The 14,546-nt window shown below is 36.1% G+C and overlaps 1 long non-coding RNA gene across 6 annotated transcripts; it reads right to left on the minus strand.

The window, feature by feature from the left end:
* Positions 1 to 617: 617 nt before the first annotated feature.
* Positions 618 to 14,188, minus strand: LOC103160004. 6 transcript variants are annotated; one of them, XR_004769178.1, is made up of 8 exons: positions 13,816 to 14,188; positions 13,593 to 13,734; positions 12,969 to 13,328; positions 12,023 to 12,166; positions 11,644 to 11,775; positions 6,269 to 6,374; positions 4,403 to 4,653; positions 618 to 3,261 (listed from the first exon to the last, which is right to left on the minus strand). It is a non-coding gene; the product is annotated as an uncharacterized LOC103160004 (long non-coding RNA). The 6 variants fall into 6 exon arrangements; XR_003488623.2 differs by having other exon boundaries at positions 6,269 to 6,507; positions 13,033 to 13,328; positions 13,816 to 14,187; XR_003488620.2 differs by having other exon boundaries at positions 6,269 to 6,507; positions 12,999 to 13,328; positions 13,816 to 14,187.
* Between the last annotated feature and the right edge of the window lie 358 nt (positions 14,189 to 14,546).

Consider the following 14,546-nt stretch of genomic DNA (forward strand, 5'->3'; position numbering starts at 1 on the left):
AGAGAGAATAAGATCTCCCCTAGTAAGTCTACAAAATCTGTCATATCATCTCGCACTTGCAAGTCCAAGGCACCACTCCCTTTTCTAGAACAAGCAAGGTATTTCTTTATATAGAATATGCTTCAATATGTTATATTATATATTGGCTTTAGATTGTAGACCCAAAGTTTATGTCCTCATACAGTGACCCAGTTATACCATTGTTACTTTTATTTAGGGAGTCTAGATCATCTTATGTATTTATCAATTTGTCAGACCACAGTCAGTGATTTTTTCAGTAGCTCTGGTCAGCAGTTTCTATCTATATACCCAGTATTGTTTATAATTATTTGTTCATTATACCTATATTCCCTCAGATCCACTGTACCCAATAACCTGGGGAAAACGTTCTAAGTGAGCCCTGATGCAGAAAGACAATTTTAATATATACTCAATCAAAGTTGACACCAGTCATAAAGCTAAAGTTACACAGTGTACCATTCACAACACATGAAAAACTAGGAAGCTGTTCCAGAAAGTGATGGAAGGAGACACGGAAACTCACAACTAACCATTCCATAGTGTTTATTAAAATAGCCATTCCTTTGTTAGTTGCTGTCAAGCAAACAAGAAGCAGGCTCTCATCAGTAACATTCATCTTTTTCACACTAAATTTAGGATTAGTCTACCATAAAAAGGAAACAGGAAGCTGATTGGGTATTGAGATGTTTTTAAGGATTTGGGGGAGACTTTTGTGGAAATTATGGCATTCAGTGCACTCATTTTTCAAAACCAGGCATACTGGTATCATAGAGTTCCTGAACATAAGAAAAGTTTGATACGTGTAAGTTCTATTGTTTTTTTTTTTTTTTCTTAGCTAGGCTACACAAGCATATTCCTATCCAAGGAGAAAACGTATGGTAAGTCATAAATATGTTTGCACTGTATGTTTTTTTCCAGGCAACCAAGCTATGTAATAATCACTTATTCAAGTCTAAAAGCAAAAATTATCTCATATGGGGAATTTTTCAACAAAATATCTGAAATTCCAGTATCTTATTTATATGGAAACACACTTTTACTCAGTAATTTCCACGAGAGGAAAAATATGCAAAATTCTTGAACTATATCTAGCCCTAATAAAGCCCTTAGAATTAGGATCAGAAATCATGAAGCCTAAAAATATTTGCAGTGATTTTGATATAATGAAGTAAGTAGGAGTATAGTTTTGACTTTTATTCAGAATTTTTTGCCATTTGGGAATATTCAATGTCAATACCTTGATGTGTATGGATGCACATACAACTGCATTTAATATATTAAAATTGTATCACAGAAAACATAATTCCATAAGATTCTGATGCAAATCTCATTGTGGAATTTGGAGTGCAATTCTTTTTGGGGGGAAATGTGTGGATTCATCAAAAATAAATTCTCATGTAGTAATATTAATAACTTTTTATGAATCTGAAGGGAATAAGAGAAACGAAAATGTGATGAAAACTTGCAAATGCAACTGATCAAACCCTATTAGGTTATACAATATAAAAAATTAATTCTTGAGGGCAAATCATATATAAAATTCTCCTTTCTGAAATAAGTGAATATTAACTTAATTCTTTTTTATTAAAGAAATGTAAGATATTAAGTTCTATTAAGTTCATTTTGGCAGACAGATTGAAATAAGCTTTTTTCTTCAATCAAAGAGTATTTTATTTAGCACTATGGGAAGTATACACACACACAAACACATACACACAAAAACACACATATATACAGGTAAACACATGATTAATACAGCATTATAACCCTCATACACAAATTATATTCATAAATTATGGTTATGCAATATTATATTTCATGTAATTTACGTAAAATATACTCTACACATAATTAAATTACCTCACAATACAAATAGAATATTTAAAACAAGTGTTCACAATGAGTATGCATCCAAACCATTAGGCAGCACAGTGTTACTACCATGACAACCCTGACAGGACAGGACACTTTCTGGCATATAGCTTTAATATCGGCAAAACCAGCTAGAAATTTGCTCATCCACCAGGAAAAATTAGGGAATGCTGTCTACTGCTAAATAGCATCAGAGTCATGGGTCAAGTATATTTCATCCTGTCTTCCCAATCCTCTTCCCCTGCTTCATTCACACTTACAGTGAGGAGGGAGAGATAGCTGAATCATCACTTCTGTTGGAGATCTCCAAGAATTGTAGTCAATTGTTTCCATATCTGTGTTTGAGATCACTATCCTGATTTATTCTTAATACATCTCTAAATGCATGTCCACTTTCAATACGAGGTATTAAATCTAATAAAAATGAGGATACTTAAGGATTTTTCCAGTCAGTTTCCTTGCTAAAATACAGCATAAAAGCCAGGCAGTAAATAACCCCAGAGAAGGGAAACTGTCCTGGAGACCTGTAGGAGACAGAGTCAATTAAATCTTAGGATAGGTTTGGTAACTGGTGAGCATTCCCACAATCTTTCCATGAGTAACTGCTCCTGTTTGCTCGGTAGAAAATGTGCCCCTGTCTCTGAATCGACAGTTTCAGCCTTAATATCTTGATTACTGGCTCAGTTTTGCATAATGAATTATGTGCAAGGAAGATTTATTTTTAACTCAATACTTGGAAAAATCACACTTGTGCTGATCAAATGTGGCCTGGAAGGTACAGTGTAAAAGGCTAAGTTATTGAGAGTAATTATTTAACCATCCTAGACACCATGAATTTCTTTCCTTTCCTTTTCTTTTTTTTTTAAAAATTAAGAACAAGATTGTTTTTCATGTCAATACCAGTTCCCTCTCCCTCCACTCCTCCCCTTACACTCGAACACCCCCACCCAACAAAAATCCTGTCTATCACATACCCTTTCTGTTCCCAAGGGAGGGTGAGGCCTTCCATAGGGGTCTTAAGAGTCTCTCATATGCTTTGGGATAGGGCATAAGGCAACCACTGTGTGTCTTGTCCCAACAAAGTTCTCAAATGAATGATAACGAACATGCCACCAGTCACAGAGCTGTGTGTACCATTTGCAAGAAGCACCGCAGGAGCGATGCAATTTGGTGTCCCAAAGAGAGAATGAGCCAGACATCAATGGTGCTGCTTCTGGGCTCTCTGCTCCAGGGTCTTTAACCTGTGATCACAACGGCAGTTGGAAACATCATCTTAGAGGTCACCAGGCTCCATGTTGTCCTGTCTGATATGCTTCCATTTCTGGTAGTACTTGAAATTCTGAAACAACCTAAATCTGGTGTGCTGCACTGAAGAGATGACAAGGAAATATTTAAACTTCATTTGGATATTTTAAAACTACAATATGTCTATGAATACTAATTTTCAAAATGAGGCATACTGATCCTATATCCTTCATCCAGCAACTGGTGGTAGTAAAAGAGATACCCACAGCTAAACCTTGAACTAAACTGGAATCCAGTTGGAGAGAAGGAGGATTGATGAGCAAAGGGGTCCAGACCAGGCTAGTGAAACCCACAGAGACAGCTGACCTGAATATTGGAGAGATCTAGGTCCCCAGACTGATAGGTGGGAAACCAGCATGGGACTGATCCAGTTCAGCTGAATGTGAGGTTTAGTGAGGAGACCTCGGAAATAGATGGGGTCCCTTGAATTGAATCGGTGCTTATCCCTAGAATAGAAATATACTTTCTTAGCCCGTACCACATGGAGGGATACTCTCTGAGCCTAGACACAACGGGTTGGGCCTAGGCCCTATCCCAAAGTATATGACAGACTCTGAAGATGCCCTATGGAAGGCCTCAACTTTCCTTGGGAAGAGAAAGGGTACAGCATAGGTAGGGTGTGAGATGGGGGAGGCAGAGGAGGAGGAGAGTGAGAGGGAACAGGCATTGACAAGTAAAATAATCTTTCTAACACAAATAAAAAAATATGAAAATATAAATTCACTATATTGAATTAGATTTATTGTTAGTAGACTGAGCAACTGGCATGTAACTTGTCCTTGGAAGCAGTAGGAGCACATGCATGTCTAAGCTGAGCAAGCATCCTAATATTCAGTGTAGTACTGGCCATGGTGTTTGGTATCTTCCACACAGAGGAAGGCTTTGGCCAAAGTGCCCTAATGTAAAAAAAAGACAGCAACAAGTTTCCTTTTCAATAGCTAATGTGCTCACTAGCATTTTATTACAGCATTTCAAAAAACTCTATATATTTTCTGTACTGGCAGAAAATATGTCTGATATAGCAGTTTGAGATTTTTAAATATACACATTCAAATTAAAATATACCTGTACTTCTAAATATTTTCTTCTTCCAAATGTGTCCACCTACACTAGTTCTCTTTCAAATTCATGGGCTCTGGATTCTTTTATTAAAAGTGCTCAGTCTGAATAATGTAACTTTTATGTCTATGGCTCAAGGACTTACCAATTCTAAGAAATCTAACAGGAGCTCTACCTTGGGAAGATTACTTTGTTTTAATGCTTTCAGCATTCTGTAATTGCTTGTAGTCTTCTGTCTAGGGTTGGATTGTGGTATAATTGTCTCTTTCCATGTTAGCACATGATAGTATTTATTCTTGGCCTAGTTTTACAGCATCAGAAAGGAACAAGTGCTCTTCCAAGCTATAGAAGCAAAGTTCTATTGGAATAGTGGATGTTACATTTAGAGAAAATACCCTGCAAAACAAAAAAGATTTTTACTTTGTACAAGCCATGAGGAAGTTGCTTCTACCTGAGAGAATGTAACTCTGTCAGCTGTCATGAGATGAGCTATTAAGTTGTTGGGGATTTTTGGCTTTTGTTTGTTTTGGTTTTTTGTTACATGATTTGTGTATGTAGCACTTGCTATGCTGAAAGTAGCTCTTATGCACTAGGGTGGCTTTGAACTCACAGAGATCAACAAGAAAGGCCAATCCACAGCTGGAATTAAAGGTTTGTATCACCACTGCCCAGCTGTGTAGGCTGTTCTTTCAAAAATTATATTATAAAATATTTCATTGTCTCATCAATTCATACAAAATAATGTGGCATACGGTTCCAAGAATGAGCAGTCAAATTGCTAACTTATGCTTTTGTAAGTTATGCTTGTTTGCTCAGATGTTGGAGGCACCAGATGGACATCTGCTAAAATATCAATACATAATGAGAGGATATGTTAAATTTGGCTCACAAAACTTATAATTTTTGGGTTTCCCTTTAGAATTATTTGCCTAGCAATTGCTAAGGCCATACATAAAAAACTCTAGTTTTTCTGAGCTGGGATTTTTAATAAGAAACTTCTAATTTCAAAAACAAACAATAAAATGAGACATACTGGCAATCTACAATATCAGGATATTAGAGAAGTGTGGTAATATATTTTCTCAGAGTAAAAAAGACTAAGTATTCTAAAATGGTATAGTCCACTCAAAGGGAAAAACTACGACAAATGCAGCTTGAAGAAAAGTGCAGCAAACCAGAATTTGATCAATATGCAAGAAAATTACATTTAATTCTGTGTTTGAAATTCAAAATCCCTGCCTCTTTGACAAAAAGCAGGGAGGGGGCAGAGATAGATGAATCAGCAGCTCTGACACAGATCTCCAGGGACTGCAGTCATTTGTTTCCATTCCAGGATTTGAGATCTCTCTCCCCATTGGTTCCTGATGCATCTCTAAATGTATTCCCTCCTCCCTGGGAGGCAATCTGATGTAATAAAAATGTCTGCACAGGAGGATTTTTTCCAGACAGGGTCCTGGCTAATATCCAGCTCTTAGGTGGAATTAGTCAAACCCTGACTGTAAATGACTCCAGAGAAGGGAAACTATCCCAGAGACCTGCATGAGACAGAGACAATATAAACCTAGGATAAGCAGGTTTGGTAGGAATCCCATGCTGCCCTGCTAAGTCACTCTCTCTATTTGTAGTGCAGGTGATGTGCTCTTCCCTTGGAAGTTTCTGTTACTTCTTTAATATCTGCCATTCCCCTGTAGTTTTGAATCCTGCAATTTGGGCAAAGTAGATTTCCTTTTGAATCAGTATATTACAGAAACGTGTCTTGTGTTGATCATATGGGCCACTGTAAGATACAATATAAAATACCTATTTAGGGAAGAATTTTTACTTAGTCATCTAGGACTCTTTGTATTTCAAATGTCAGCATCTCCAAATAAGAGACATCAGAAAACTTTACAAGCCAGCTCTCCTTGGAAGTCCTAAATCACTGTCAGCAATCAGAAGGTAGAGAGGGCAGGGGATTTCACTAGATAGCAAATATAGGCACAAAACTGGATGTATGTTCACCCCTACTTACCCAAGGATGCTTTTCTCTTTTGTTTCTTGTATTCAGTTCTTAGGATTAATTGTAACTTTCTCCTCATCCATTGTATTTCATGATTTCTGCTGCAGGACATGTTAAGCTGAGTGGGAGAAATGAGTGAGAAGCTGAGAAGGAGATCTCAAAGCTTTCCTCAGGATTTGCTTTCCATGATGGAATTGATCAGACTATTCCTATTGGTTCAGGCTCCAAATGACATTTGAATGCAAACAGACCTTCAATGTGAGGAAAGAAGAGATTATAAGTTATCAGAATTAGTCTCTTACAAGACATGTTGTCTGCATTCTAGTTCTTAATAGATCTGGGATAATACAAAAACCCTACTGTAATTTGACCCAAAGGAAACTGTTCTGACAAATGCAGAAGATATAGCCCATGGAGATTAACAATTTCTCTTTGTGTTTGATTCCTTGTATTATAGCTCTGAATCATTGATTCTTCCTCCTGTAAATCAAGGAGATGTCTGCACTTTGAACTACTGGTTATCTTTAAAAATGTGACATCCCACTCTCAGACCTAAAGTGCTACAGTATCTGCAAAAAATAATTCTCTTGAGTCATTAGGAAATCACAAAGACTAGGAAAGGACTTTCTTTACTCCCCTGTGGTGGAACCCTTATTGCAACACTTACAGCATTATAAATTTATTCATGAAAATTACACTTTGCTGTGCTCCATCCCAACTTCACCTGACTCACAGATGTGTGTGTATATCAATATGTCTTTAGGACTCAGTTTATTTCTGTATGCCTCTTGCAGAATGAAAGAAATTCCTTTTGTATATCTACAGCATTTTCGCCCTAGCACCTGTCTATTAAAGCAGCTTGTGGTTTTCCTTACATACCATAGTCATGATCACCAACCTCATAATTATTGATATATTCTTAATTTTTGGCCACAGTGACAAATATATTTTAAAATAATACTCACTATTTTCTCTTTTATGTCATATTGATCATGAGAGACAGCAGTTTTATTCCTGCAAACTTGAAGCCACTAACATGATTACAAACCTTCCATTGTGTCACCTGAAGCTTCTAAATGGCAGCAAATGGATTTCTTTGCTATGATGACATAAGCATAAAGCAACATCAACAATAGGTTCTTTTTCTCATAATTGATGTTCTATTCATATTTTCAAAATCTTACCTGAATATCAAGTGTGTCCCCATATGTGTCCCTGCTGCCAAGAACAAAACCAATACACTACCGGAATCTGAGTGAGAACACTCTCTTATCCCTTCATATAAGGTGTCTAGTTTTCTCAATATCACTCTAGATATACTTTGATGAAATTCAAGTAATTTATAATAATTATATAAGTTCATGTAAGTCTATATGTTGAGTTTTCTCATATAAGTTATATGTATGCATGTATGTATACGCATGTTTAAATTTTGTAGGCATATCATAGAATTTCTTGCATGCTATTTGTATTTGCATTACTTCATGCTTCTTTTTGTTTCCTCCTTCAATATGATAGCTGCAACAATAAATGTTAAATTAAAAATAACCAAACATTCCAATGATTTTATTATCATTATGTAAATATACACATATCTAACCCAGACTGCATACAGATTTTTGTTATTATTTATAACAGATTTAATATTGACATTTTGGAATTAAAAGGAATATAGAAGTTATGCTTCAATAGAAATAGATGCTTTACATTTCCTTGCAATATAGGCCTTTGAATTTTCTACTAATTGTGGTAACTGAGAAATGTTCCCATCTGATTTTGCATTTGTTTCTGATGTCATTGAATTAACCTTTCTTGGTTGTTTCTTTGCTTTTATTTTCTTTCTATTATTTTTCAAATTTCCAAAACTTTCTGTTTTTAATTCCCTATTCCTTTTGGAAGACACTGTCTTCACCCCAGATGTCCTTTTTCTTTGGATAACAGAAGGTATATGACCATTGCAGGCAAAATTGTCTGAGTCTAAAAGTGAAAGTGGATTGTCCGGATTAATCCGTTGTCGTTTAAGGACACAATGCAAGTTATTGGCCATTTCAGCATTTGTGAAAGTGTGGAACTGTGCTGTAAAATGGTGTTGATTTTCATGACAGTTAAAACAAATCTTGCCCCCAGGTGTAAGGATAAATATTCAGGATAAATTTGATAATAATATGGCTTCAGGGAAAATGCAGCTGATTGTTCTTTTTTTTTTCCACTATCATTCTACCAATGTGGGGATAGTTAGGCTATTGTATTGCAAGTTTTTCTTCCTGTCAATGATATATGATCCCCTTGCTGAAAAAAAAATACTGTAAAAATTTCAGACATGTTTGGGTCACAAGCAGTAACCCCACAAATGCCTAAAGGTTAGATCAACAGTAGGTGAGCACGTTATTATATTTGAAGAAGCCACTAAAAATTCAAATTTGCCTCGATGTTTTGTAGACTTCTAACATGCAGTTTTGACACAGTGATGCAGAATGTTTAAAAGTTTATTATTAGCTACTGAATAATTTACAGTATGTCTTTGTATTGTACTAGTGAATTGAATTGATAAAATGAACTTATAAGTAGAGAAACCATGATAGAACACATTTTACCCAATTCTGAAGTCTTATGTACAGCAGATTGAACAACATTCTTCTTTTTGGATGTTTTTGTGGGTTAAAAAAACATCAGAGACACTGGTATGTGTCTATTTTTAGGCACACTGTCTCCTCGCGGTTATTATTTTCTATCTGTATCTTTTTTAACTTCTCTTTTCATTTATTTTTTTATCGTAAGAGACGAATTTACAAGTGTTCTCTTAGTTATAGTAGTACTCAGGTCAGCTAATGTATGTGACACAACATGGTAGTGTTCTCTGAGTGTGAACTTCATGGCTGAGTCATCAGGGATCCATGATTATAAACACAACTCTGGCAAACTGTTGTAAGCATGCTAATGCTGAATATGTTACTGATAACTTCTCAGAAACAATGGTACTTCCGCTTGGTGGTAGGTACTGTTTTGGTTGTGATTTTCCTTTTTAAATTATTAATTCATATTTTCCATTCTAGGCCAATTCCTCACCATCCCTTCCTCCCACTGCCCCCATTTCACCACAGACTTCCAAATCCACATTAGAGAGGGTAAAGCCTTCCTTGGGAAGTCTAAAATTCTTTCCCATCATCAGGTAGGGGCAAGACCAAGGCTCCCCTCCTGGTCTAGACTGAGAAAGTTTTCTCTTCATATAGAAAGGACATCGGTAAGTTATATTGTGCATTACTGTAATATCTTAGACCTATTGCCAATGCCCTCATATAGTTCCCTAGCTGCACCAATGTCTCCTATATTTTGGAGGTCTAGGTCATCTTATGCAGGCTCCCAGATTTCAGACCTGAGAGATTGACCTCTCAGTTGCTCTGGTCAGCTGATTTTGTGGTTTTACCCACTACTGACTTGAATCCTTTGTTCATATCATCTCCATTCCCTCACTTTGAATGTCCCCAAGAAATAGGAAAAAATCAGACAGAGTGAGGTAACCCAGACTCAGAAAAAAAAAAAAAGATATGGTACCTACTCCTTCATAAGTAGATACAAGTCATAAAACAGCAGATGCCCAGCCTACAATCCTCAACACCCAAAGAGCTAGCAACAGTTTCAGAAAGAGATGGAAGAAGATGCACAAAACCAAAACTAACCATTTTGTAGGCCTTCTTTGAATACTCATTCCTTTCTTAATCATTGCGAAGCAGAAAACTTTTCTCTGTTAAGCAAGTTCAACTTCTCTGTATTATCCTTATAACTCCTAAACTCTTATCTTCTTCCCAGCAACCACACAGTTGGTTCTCCCACCTAAATTAACCTGTCTAAATATAATCCAGTCAGCTTCTTTTTTAAACATATCTCACTGACATATATTCACACAGTATAAATGAATATTCCATACTCTATTTTATAATTAAAACTTCATAATGAAAATATTTGGGAATAATATTTTATATATTTTATGTGTAGATTAAGTCTAGAATATCTGTGTTTGTTTCTTACATATTTCACACATTAAGCAGTGATTATCTTAATTTCTCAGGCCTATAACCTCAACAACACCAGCAACAAGTTGTAATGCAAAACATCAGAGTTGATGTTTAATTTCATATGACATGCTTGTCCATGATTTATAGTTGCCTTAATATATTGAAAAGAAAGTTTGAAAATGACATGTGCTTCTAGAAACATATAAACATGGTGAATATGATATGTACAATCAAGGGATTATAGACATGATTATATTTTATTTGATACTGCATAGAAGGAGAGCAGTTGTCTGTGATACAGAGGTATCCCTGAGTCACCTGCAAAGTTTATGGGCAGAATAAGATGGTGTGCTAAGTTTTACTGAAGCACCAAGGTTTAAATATATGTACTTGAAATTCCCATGTACAGTTAGAACTCAGAATATATCTGCTGCTAAAATTGGATTTTGTATTCTGTACCTTAAAATATGAATATATTAAAGAGGGAATATATATATATATATATATATATTATATATATATATATATATGTGTGTGTGTGTGTGTGTGTGTGTGTGTGTGTGTGTGTGTAGATAGATAGATAGATAGATAGATAGATAGATAGATAGATATCTTCATATGTGCATACTGTTGTTCCATTATCTTAACTGTAACTTCACAGTAATTCAGGAAAAGAATATGGAGGTGTTTCCTATATCCTCTTTTTTCCTGCAATATATGTGTAGAGAAGACAGAAGAATTACTTAGGCAGTTGAGGATTTGATGTGATTTACAACAAGTATTCATATAATAGAATTTAAATTGGAGTAACAAAGATGGCCATCCCATAGTTCGAGTGGAATAAGATATAATGTTCTAAACAGTGGTTAGCAATTTGGTCTTTGATTTATATACATTTTGCTATTTTTATTTTATAGATATATTGTTGACAGCCAGGTAGACATCCCATTCAGCAACAAGTTCATTTGGAAATTTGTAAATCTAGGCTATACTCTCAGAATTCTGCTTTCCTTTTATTTTACTTTATTATGTTATTTTTAAAATTGCAATGAGACTTATTTGGAACTAGAAACAAGCTTCATTTACATGTTAACCCATTTCCTGACCCCTCCACTCCATCCATGCCCCAAACCTCCTACCCAACCCCATTCCCTCCTCTCCTCTCCTCTTCACTTTGCCCCCTGTCTTTCACCCAGCTCCCTTTCGCCTACTCCCATGCTCTCAATTAGAACAGGAGATCCTATCCACATATCCAGAGGAACATGCATTCTTCTCTTGAGGTGCTCCTTTTTTCCTAGTTCTGTTGTTGAAGTGAATTGTTGGCTGCTAATCATTTGCTCTATGTCTAAATTTCATATATGAGTCAGTAAATACCATGTTTGTTTTTTGTGACAAGATTAGCTCACTCAAAGTAGTTTCTTCCAGTTCATCCAGTTTTATGTTGAGGTCAGGAAGACAAAACGACAGCCCACAATGGAAAAGGATCTTCACCAACCACAGAGACAGCTAAATAAAATTTAAAAAAATGAATTTTTATTTGAGACAACCCAAATAAAAATGAATTCAAAAGCTAGCCACCAAAACACCAAACAATGAAATTAAAAAAAGTGGGAGGCAGTACTAAATAGATAGTTCTCAGCAGAGATGACTATATCTAAATTCATAGTAGATATAAGTATGTAGGTGACTGTGACCTACTATGTGTCACTGAAGCAACTGCAAAATGTTGTGTCAGTAATGATACTGTGCTTACCTTTATTGACGAATGTTCAGGCATATGCATGAAATTTCTCTGTGATGTTTGTCCTCAATAATTCTCCAACTTTCATATCAAACACTTTTTTCTTCAAAATCATATGGAAGCCCATTTTATTATTCATGTTGCTGCTCCCATTCACTGACATGAAATGGAGAAACACAAGAAGAAGGGTAAACACTGTTAGTTTAATATATTCATGAAATAAGCAGAAAAAAATGTAAAGTGAAACATTCCATTGTTCCAAATTTTCTGTCTAGTACATGCAATTTTTCATTATCAAATTCACAATAAGTAGCAAGAAGTTAAATGCAAAAAAATACATTTGTTCATTTAAGAATTTACTGATAACATGAAAATACACAGAGATTATCAAAGGTGATTTCATTATATATTTCATTCTCTGTGTGTACTATAGTTTATTGTTTTAATCCAAACGCCTCTTGAGTCTGAGAAAGAACAGACAGGAGCTTCATCTATTCTGTACTTAATGTATTATATGTGAAATGAATGCCCCAGCAATCACACATATTCTGACAATTCATCAGGAAATATTGAAAGTATTCAGAAAATACATTTTAAAACTGGAGGAACACAGAGGACCATATATAACTAGGGAGGGAGGAGGACAATTTGACCTATATAGTGTATAGCAGTGTGTGTTCCTAGTATCAATCATTATGCTGTTTTATTTTCTTTTATATTTTTAGAGTGAACATCTCAGTTAGTAATATTCTCATTTGGATATTTCAAACCTACAATATGTCGATGAATACTAATTTTCAAATGAGTCATATTTGCATTCTACAATACCAATATATAAGAGAAGTGTGGTAACAAATTTCTCTGAGAATAGAATGTTATGTATTCTAGAATGGCATATTTCAGTCAAAGGGAATAACTTATTGCAGATCAGCTTGTTTTATAAAAATGTGCAGCAAACCTGAACTTGGTCACCATGCAAGCAAATTACATTAAATTCTGTCCTCCGAAATCAATATTCATACTTCTTTGAGAAAAACAGGGAGGGGAGAGAGATAGATGAATCAGGAGCTCCTAGGCAGATCTCCAAGGACTGCAGTCATTTGTTTCCATTCCAGGGTTTGAGAATCTCTCTTCTGATTGGCTCATGATGCATCTCTAAATGTATTCCCTCCTCCCTTTGAGGCAAACTGATGTAATAAATATGTCGGCACAGGAGGATTTTTTCCAGTCAGGGTCCTGGCTAATATCCAGCCTGTAGCTGGAATTAGTCAAACCCTGACTGTAAACAACTGCAAAGAAGGGAAACTGTTCCAGAGACCTGCAGGAGACAGAGAAAATATAAACCTAGAATAGGAAGGGATTTCCGGTGCTGTGCTGCTGAGTCACTTGCTGCTGTTTTCAGTGTAGGTTATTCACTCTTGTCTCAGAAACCCCTTTTTCTTCCTTAATATCAGTTATCCCTTTGCTAGTTTTGAATACATCAATATATGCAAGGACATTTTACTTTTGAATCACTGTCAGAAACATGTCAAGTATTGATCATATGGGACTTTGGATCATATATTATAAAATGAACATTTACCTGAGAATTCTTACTTAATAATCTTGGAATCTGTGTGTTTCAACTGCCAGATTTCCCCAATAAGGACATTTGGGTTATATGACATGACTTCAGTCAATATTAGAAGCCAGCTGTAATTGGCAGCCCAGAATCACAGTCAGCTCTGAGAAGGCATAGAGGGAGGATTACATTTACATAACCTGTATATAGTCACAAGGAATAGGATATGTTTACACCTACTTACCCTAGGATGCCTTTCTCTTTTGTTTATTGTATTCAGGGTCTAGGATACAGTATATTTTTCTTATCATCCATTCTATCCGCGGTTTCTGCAGCAGCACACTTTAGTTGGCAGGGAGAAATGAATCAGCATTTCTGAATGAGATCTCCAAGCAGCAGGAAATTTGCTCAGCCAAAGGACAACATCAGTCAGTGTTGTCTACTGCTATATAGATGCAGAATCATGATTAATTAGTATTTGATACTGTCTTCCCGTTCAATTCCACTGCATGTTTCAAACGAACAGGGAAGGCAGAGGGAGAGATGAATCATCAGGTGGGATGGAGAGCTCTAAGAGCTGCAGTCATCTGTTTCCATGTCTGGCTTTCTGTTCTCTCTCCTGATTCGTCCCTAATGCATATCTAACTTCATGCCCTCAGCCAATAGGAGGCATTCTTCTGTAATAAAAGTGACCGTGCTGGAGGATTTTGCCAGCCAGGCTTCTGGCTTAAGTTCAGCTCTTAGCTGTACTTAGGCCAAGCCTGGCTCATAACAGCCCCAGAGAAGGAAGAACATCCCTGATGTCTGTTGTGGCAGGGGCATTTAAAACCTAGGATATGGTAGGTGAATGGTGTGATTTCCCACAATCCTGCCATGAGAAACTGCTCCTCTATGCTGGGAAGAACGTGAGCCCCTGCCTCTGAATCCACAGCTTCAGCCTTTGTATATGTGATTTGATTACAAGCTCAGTCTTGG

Source organism: Cricetulus griseus, chromosome 3 (genome assembly GCF_003668045.3).
Source record: "Cricetulus griseus strain 17A/GY chromosome 3, alternate assembly CriGri-PICRH-1.0, whole genome shotgun sequence".
NCBI lineage: Eukaryota > Metazoa > Chordata > Mammalia > Rodentia > Cricetidae > Cricetulus > Cricetulus griseus.